Here is a 7,823-nt window from a genome sequence, read left to right as displayed (position 1 = left end):
GCCTGATGAGCAGTGCCGTGTCCGAGCCCAGCATCCGAACTGTCAAAACCCTGGGCCACCGAAGCGGAGCACGTGAATTCAACCACTCGGCCACAGGGCCGGCCCCAGCATCATTTTAAATTTAACAAGATTTGAATTGCAATATTGAGCACAGAAGCTAGGAATAGCAAAGGTTAAGTTTTGTGGTATTGGATTTTTCATGTTATGTACTTAAAGTGTGTTTCACCAGTGAATAACATATATGATTAATGTGTGTTTAATAAAAGATGTAGATTTCCACTGTGAAAATCTAGCATTTACTGAGTGGAATCTACTTATATTTTCATTCTAGTTTTTTTTTTAGTTATAAAATAAGCAAGGTAGTTATACTGTTAAAAATATATAATACAACTGTATGTTTCAGGTATTTTTCCCTTTGAGATCTCTCTCTCTCTCGTTAAGGCCTTAATCTTAAAATCAAGGTGACTCAGTTTTGAAAAGTGCAGAGCACTTTAATGAATGATTAACAAATTATAGTCTGCAAAGTAACTGTCTTAATTGTGCATTAATGATAATAGATAATATTTATTGCATACTTACTTGTGTTAGGCAATGTGCTAAGTGATTTGCGTACTTTAGTTCATTTAACTTCACAAGAAAGCCATGCGTTAGATATTTTTACCCTTGTTTTATAGGTGAGAAAAGAAACTTGGGGTTGAGTGTCTTATTCCAGGTCCCATGGCTAGTTAGTGGTAAAGCCAGGGTTTAACCCCAGGGCTGTCCAACTGCCCACACAGCGTAGTGAACAAGATCAGAAAAGTTTAATTTACCTGTAAAGTTTTAAATTAGTTAAATATGGTGTGGAAATAATGTAATAATTATGACAAGACCAAGAAATGTTAGAAGACAGAGATTAAGGGACAAAGATAGGATATATAACTCCCTTTTCCTTTAGGAGAAGGAGTGGGTGAGAGAGTTACAATAGAAGAGATGGAATGGTAGTCCTGTAAAACTGTGAAGTAAGCATCGATTTTTAACCTGGGTCATTAATTCACTTAACTAGGTCTTTGTTCATCACTGGGTTGGGTGGTGGTTACAAAGATGTGTAAGAAATAGTGCCTGCCTTTAAGGAGTTTATAGTCTTATGAGGACATAGACTATCACACAAATAGTGCAGTGGTTCAAGAATGATTGGGGGATTTTACTGATTACAAAGCAAGATATGTATCTAGAAAGGGTGGGTGGTGGGTGGGAAGGAGACTTGTCCTGAGTTTTGAAGATGTATAAGTGAGTCCGGCAATATGATGAAAGGCGAGGTGAGAGGATGGGGCCTTCTAGGCAGAGACAGCAGGCAGTATAAAGGCAAGAGGGTCCAAATGAATTTGAGTAGGTTAGCATGGCTAGAGATGAGCCTGAAGACCGACAGACTGACCAGGTCTTCCAGGGCTAAGGATTGTAGAGGTTCATATGAAGGCTCTGGGGAAGAGGCTTAATGTGTAAAAGAGATTTACATATTAGGATGAACACTCCGGCTACAGTGTGGGGAGAGGATTGGGGAGGGGCCACACTGGAGAGGACCAGTTAGGAGGGTGTTGGAGGACAGGAGGGAAATGACAAGGGCCTGACCATGGTCAGCAGTAGGGATTTGGCGGGAAGGGGACAGCTCAGGTTATTGAAGAAACCAAGAGAAGAAAAATTCGAAGGAGGAAGGAACAGTCAACAGTGTGAAATGATGTAGAAAAGGATGTTTGTTGGGTTCAGTAACAAGAAGGTCCCTGGTGACCCTGGCTGGAGCAGTCTCAGGTGGGTGGTTCACGAGGAAGCCAGTGGGGTTGAGGAGTGACCAGGGATGAGTGGAAAGGAGACACAGTGAGTACAGTCTCTGAGTTTTCTCCTTTTCTACTTCCTGTAGTGATTTCCTCCTCTACTTCCAATCTCAGGGAAATAAAAAAACACTTATTAGGCAATTACTGAAAACCAGTGCATCACGTAAGCCTTGTAATGACCCCATGATGCCGGGGGCCTGCTGTGATCTTCATTTTCTAGGTGGAGAGTGGAGGGTTTGAGAGGTTTATACACCAGCCCAAGGTCCCACTTGGCAAGTAGCCGGGCTCCAGGTCCAATCCAGGTCTGATCCCAGAGCTCATAATCCAACCCCTACCCTCTTCTAGAATTTCTAGTCTTCATGCTTGCTCTTTTCTCTTCTCCTCCCAAGTCTGCCTGCAATCTTAGACCTGATAAGCTTATTCTCACCAAAACATAAATGACGGATAAAGCTTAATGTGTTTTTTTCTTGACGCATTTTTGGAATGAGCATCGGATGTGCTTATTTTACATTTTTAATATGAAATATCACATACAGACAGCAAAGTGAACACATCATGAGTGTACAATTTGATGAAGCAGTGCCAGACCTCCAGAGATTGCCCGTGTCTCCTTCCCCATCCCATTCCCCCTCCTCTCAGAGGCAACCACTCGCCCGACTTTGGTGGCAGTATTTCCTTGCATTTCTCTGTGGTTTTCCCATCTGAGTCATGCATCTCTAAACAACAGAGTTTAGTTTTGCCACTTTACGTAGGTGAAATTATGTGTATTCTTCTATGTCTTGCTTCTTTTGCTCAAAATGATATTTTCTGTTGTGTGTGGCATTCATGCATTCATTTTCAATGCTGAATAGTATTTCAGTGTATGAATGTACTATGTTATTTATCCATTTTATTGTTTAGGGACATGTGGGTTATTTCCAGTTTTGAGTGATTATGACAGTGTTATCCCTTTTTTTGATTAAGTCAAAGGCAAGAAGCTCTAAGAATGCAATTTTAGACCTCTTTAAATATTTTAGGGGGTTGGGAGCCCTTTGCAATTCCCTTGAAATGAAATCCCACAGGTGGTTCCTGTGGGATTCCTGATTTGCTTACTCATGAGGCTGCGCCTGAGGACCACGAGGAGCATTTCTAAATTAAAATGTTGAAAGAGGTCAGGTGAACTGAAAAAACAAAGAAACAGTTATTACCAGATCTCCCATTTCCCCTAGCTCTTCCACTTCATTGTTGCAGTCTTAGCTAAATGCAGTCAGCTCACATATTTTCCTACATCAGTCCTTTGATCAGCAAAGTGATTTCTTTTCCTTCCTCTGCACAAATCTTTTGATTATAGTAAGCTCATTCTTTGAAGACCAAACATGGTAAAAAATATGAACAACTTGAATAATTTTAGCAGCTATCTAAAATGACTGATTTTGCATGGGAGAAAATAACTAATTTTTGTAAAGTGAATCATCGAAACATAATACAACCAGTAATAAGATCGCAGTGTGTCATATATTTAATAACAACAAAGAAGATAGACACAGTGTGGTATTGTGGTTCGGACTGAGTATAGGCTCTGAAGACAGACCGAGATTGGGTTCTAGCTCTGCCCCTCCCTACCTGTGTCAACTGGGTGAATTTCTTAACCTTTCAGACTCAGCTTTCTTGAAGTATACAATCAGGGTAATAGCAGTCCTCAATTTACAGGGCTGTTGTGAGCATCCGGTCAGAGAACGTATAAGTACTTAACATAGAGCCTGCTTTAGTAAAGCTCAATAAATGTTAGTTATTGTTGATGTGGTTAACCCATCAAAAACGGCAGAATAACCAGAGAATTTATTAACAGACCTTGACGGAAACAGTCATCTACTTATGTCACAGCTATTTATTCAACATTTAATAGGCTCCTCGACTGCGGTACAGGCTGTGGAGCACACAAAAGTACTATTGGTGGAGATAAGGAATTAGGAAATCATGCACAAGTGGCAACATTAAATAAGACATATTTGGAAATGTAAGGTAGGAAGTGATTGTGGATCAGTCTGAGGTACCACTTTGCAGGAGCAGTATTTTGAATTTGATCTTAAACTGAGTAATAGACAGCTTTACCAAGAAAAAAGTTAGAGTCTTTTCATCTAGAAAATACGTGTGTGCAAAGAATAGAGGGGGGAAGGGGTACGACATCTTTTGGGAGATGTTAGGTATGAATGGTGTTGGGGTGAAGAAGGGAGAAATAGTTGGTGGAGTGTTTTATAAACAGCATCTTTAAGACGCCCGTATTTATTAGATGGTAGGAAAAATAAGGATTCAATTCCATTTGGATTGGCTTACTGAATTATAAACTCTTAAGGCAAAATGTAACTGTACAGTGCCCAATCTGGCAGGTTATAGGAAAAGGGTAATATTTTGGCAAAATAAACTTTTCATATTTTCCTTCACATAGTAAATATATAAATAGTGACGCAGTTTGACATTTCAGACTTAAAATTCGAATTGAAAAACCAGCTGTGAGGGGCTGGCCCCGTGGCCGAGTGCTTAAGTTCGCGCGCTCTGCTGCAGGGGGTCCAGTGTTTCGTTGGTTCGAATCCTGGGCACAGACATGGCACTGCTTATCAAACCACGCTGAGGCAGCATCCCACATGCCACAACTAGAAGGACCCACACTGAAGAATATACAACTATGTACCCCAGGGGGCTTTGGGGAGAAAAAGGAAAAATAAAATCTTAAAAAAAAAAAAAGAAAAACCAGTTGTGAAATTCCTGTAAGAGTCATGTCATTTGAGGAATACATGTTCTTTTCTTTTGTCTTTAGATAAGCCTCCTTCCCCACTGCTTCCGTTGTAATTCGAAGAAAATTTTATTTTGTAGTGATGTTCCCAGAATCTTGTATAACCCCTGCAGTCTCTCGACGACTCCTCCGGATCAACGGAGTCCACTAGGTGGCGCCCAGATCTACTGCTGCGTCTTGCCCGCGCCGGGCGCGGAGCTGGGAACAGCTGTGGATTTTCCAAGAATGGCTGGAGAGATCCATATGATCCATGTGCAGCAGCTTCCTTCAGGTCTGCTCCAAAATGCTGTAAACTTGGTGCTCCTTCAAACTGTTACTGTAATGGAATCGCCAAATATGGGCAACGATGGTGTGTGGTTTTGAGCACTAGAAAGCCTGCAATTTTGCTCTAGGAGATTTAGCCACAGGCAGGCAGAGCGACAGACGGGCATTTAGCGGCAGCTCACAGCCTATTTAGGGGCAAATAGCATGCTGACGACTTGGAAGCTACATAGAAGCTACTTCTCAATGCCAGAATAATTGATTTAGGCAGTGACAGTGCTGTTTGTGGGAAAGGGAAAAAGAAACGAGAAGAAGGTATCAAAAAGGGAGAGATTATTTTAATATTAGCTTTCAGGCAAGGCATAATCCTCTCTTGTTTCTGTCAGTTGAACGCTCCGCTTGATATTAAAAATCGAGGATATATTCTGATGTAGATTTCAGAGAGTAGGAAATGAGGTATTTTGTTTTTCTTTTGGATAGCACTGGGCAATTTCCCTTATTTCACGTACGAAACGCTGAAGGCTTTGTAAAATTACTTTATACTTTATTAATACTCTTCTTAAAAGGGACAGATCTCTTCTTTCCAATTCAAAGTAGTGGATAATGACTTTGGCAACATTTCTCTGCCTTTTTCAAGTTTATGGAAGCCTATTTTTCATCATTAGGCTGAAGATGCAGATAAGAAAGGATGAGACTTATTCTGGAGCTTGTCACATCCGTGTTGCTTCTCAGGTGATTAAAAAGAAGCAGCGGATCTTCGAGAAAACATCTGACAAAAGGTAATGGAAACCCAGTAACATGAAAATCCGTGAGAGATTAGGCAAAACCGGCCCGGAAAACCCTCTCTACGAAGTACATGTGTGCATTTCAGCTCAAGAGCAAAAATAAGACTCTGTTCTTCTGAGGCTCTTAAAAAACCTGACCTGCTCTGGCCCCACAAACGAAGGTTTATTTGAGGCCCCTTGAAGGTGATTAGAGCCAGGAGGAGGCATTTTTCTGCAGTTTAGTTTAGGAGCTCAGCACCAGCCAAATGCTTAAGGCAGCTGCTAGTTGGCAGATTCAAAGGTACGGAGCTTCCTTAATTAAAAATCGGCAGGCTCATTTAATTTTGATCGAAATAGATTGTGTTATTTTTACACTTCCTGTGGCATAAGAGTATTCTTATTTCCTTTTCTCCTACTTGCCCAGCACTCTTACTCGCATTCCCATCCTCTGCTCTCATAATAATGGGAGGGCTCAATATGAAGAAGTTCTTAAAACCTCCCCAGGGTTATAATTTTGGTTTAGGGATATACATTCCTTCAACATAAGCATTTTTAGAAAAAACATAATTTGGGGTGTATGGAAATTGTGTAAGAGTCACAGAGCCATTTCTTAAACATGTTTTTGCTAACAATTTTGATAGGCCAGAAGTATACAAGTGGGCATTATATTCAATTCTGGAAAGTATTTTGCCTGGTGTTCAGTTGGTTTGTTTATTGTTTTGAAGGAGGGAAATTGATATGCGATTTAATCCAGAAGTAAAGTACTTTTGCTAAAATAAAACTTTATTTTTATTTGTTAAAATATGGTATTTCAGTGTGCAACTAAGAAAAAATGATTTCTGATACGTTGCTAGCGAAAAACCTGGAAGTGACAAAAAGGATGGCTGAAAACCAGATGATGGTTAACCAAATAAATCTCTAGAAGTAATATACTTTTCACCTCTGGGTGCCACTGTTCAACTGCTTCTTGTTTTTTATGACTGAAAGCTGGATGCTTCCTGTGGATGTATTCTTAAAAGAATCTGTTAAAGAGACATTTCCTCTATCTCTAGTTATCTGCTAAATAACTTTTTGGCACATGGATGTAAATTCAGCGTGGTTGTGATTTGCCATTTTAATTACCAAATGATGACGAAATAACACTGAAGATTGTTTATATGGGCAATTGGCCAGGTTAGAAGCTTGCTTTCATCTCCCGTGGAAATGAATCTTGTACTTACCTTTTTGGAAGGCATTTAACCAGAAAAAGAGATTAAAACACAAGGGAGTTTTAATTTAAATTCGTGGCCATTCATAGACATGATTTTAATTCTGCACAAATATTTCAACAGAAATCAATTTTGTAAAAGGGAAATAATGAGTAGACTTTGGGGGAATTAATTAAAATAGAATTTTAAGAATCTAATATTGTTAGCTGAGATATTGTTTTTCACATAATTTTAAAGCTTAGCTGCTTTAGTATTTCCATTAAAAAAACCCTACAGCTATCTTTCTATATATTTTCAGGATTCTTAATTCTTAGATGTGATTTTTTAATAACTAAAAATAATAACCATATTTGTGATTTTGCAAAATGTAGGAGTATCCTTTTCTTTTTACAAACTAGGCAGTGAGTTGGTATTCTCTACCAAGAAAGAAATACACATTTGGGTGGTTTTTAAATCTCCAATTATTTATTTTAAACTTGAGGTTCATCTGAAATGCCAGAAGAAGGGGTTATAATGCCGAGGTTAATTTTGTTTTGTCATATACAAAGTAGTTAATCTAAAAATTATTGATTGATATTCTCCCTCTTTTGACTCTTTTAGGACTCAATATTTAAAGCAAAACTAATTTATGTAGGCGTTCTCTGGTACAAAATTAATTCTACTGGGACCGTTCCAGGCCAAGCCTCGTTATGGAACAGTTCCTCTCGCTGAACTAGCCTAAGCCTGATTCTTACTGGGACACTTTTTCGAAATTATTCATACACGGAACTTAACCCTTGGGATGCTATAGAATTGACCTCCAATAGTACACTTATTAGGCCATTTGACGGCATCAGGAATACGTTAGAATGAGGGTATGTCTTATGCTTGCGGGTGCTGCCTGGGACTTTTCAATTAGGCAGCTGTATTTGTGCATGTTGAAGGGGTTTTAATTTTGTGATTCATACACCAGAGTTGAAGTATTCATTAAAACAATTTTTCCCCTGCTCTAGTCTGTGTGACCATACGCATATTG

At 39.3% G+C, this 7,823-nt stretch overlaps 1 long non-coding RNA gene across 2 annotated transcripts in view; it reads left to right on the top strand.

Annotated features, from left to right (window-relative positions):
- The first annotated feature begins 4,676 nt into the window (after positions 1 to 4,676).
- LOC139045196 (uncharacterized) overlaps positions 4,677 to 7,823 on the top strand; it is a 38,680-nt gene continuing 35,533 nt past the window's right edge. For both annotated transcript variants that reach the window (XR_011503092.1, XR_011503091.1), the window contains exons 1-2: positions 4,677 to 4,846; positions 5,502 to 5,615. This is a non-coding gene — a long non-coding RNA (uncharacterized lncRNA). The remainder of the gene's footprint in view (positions 4,847 to 5,501; positions 5,616 to 7,823) is intronic.

Source organism: Equus asinus, chromosome 4 (assembly GCF_041296235.1).
Source record: "Equus asinus isolate D_3611 breed Donkey chromosome 4, EquAss-T2T_v2, whole genome shotgun sequence".
NCBI lineage: Eukaryota > Metazoa > Chordata > Mammalia > Perissodactyla > Equidae > Equus > Equus asinus.
This window is presented reverse-complemented; position numbering and strand designations above follow the sequence as displayed.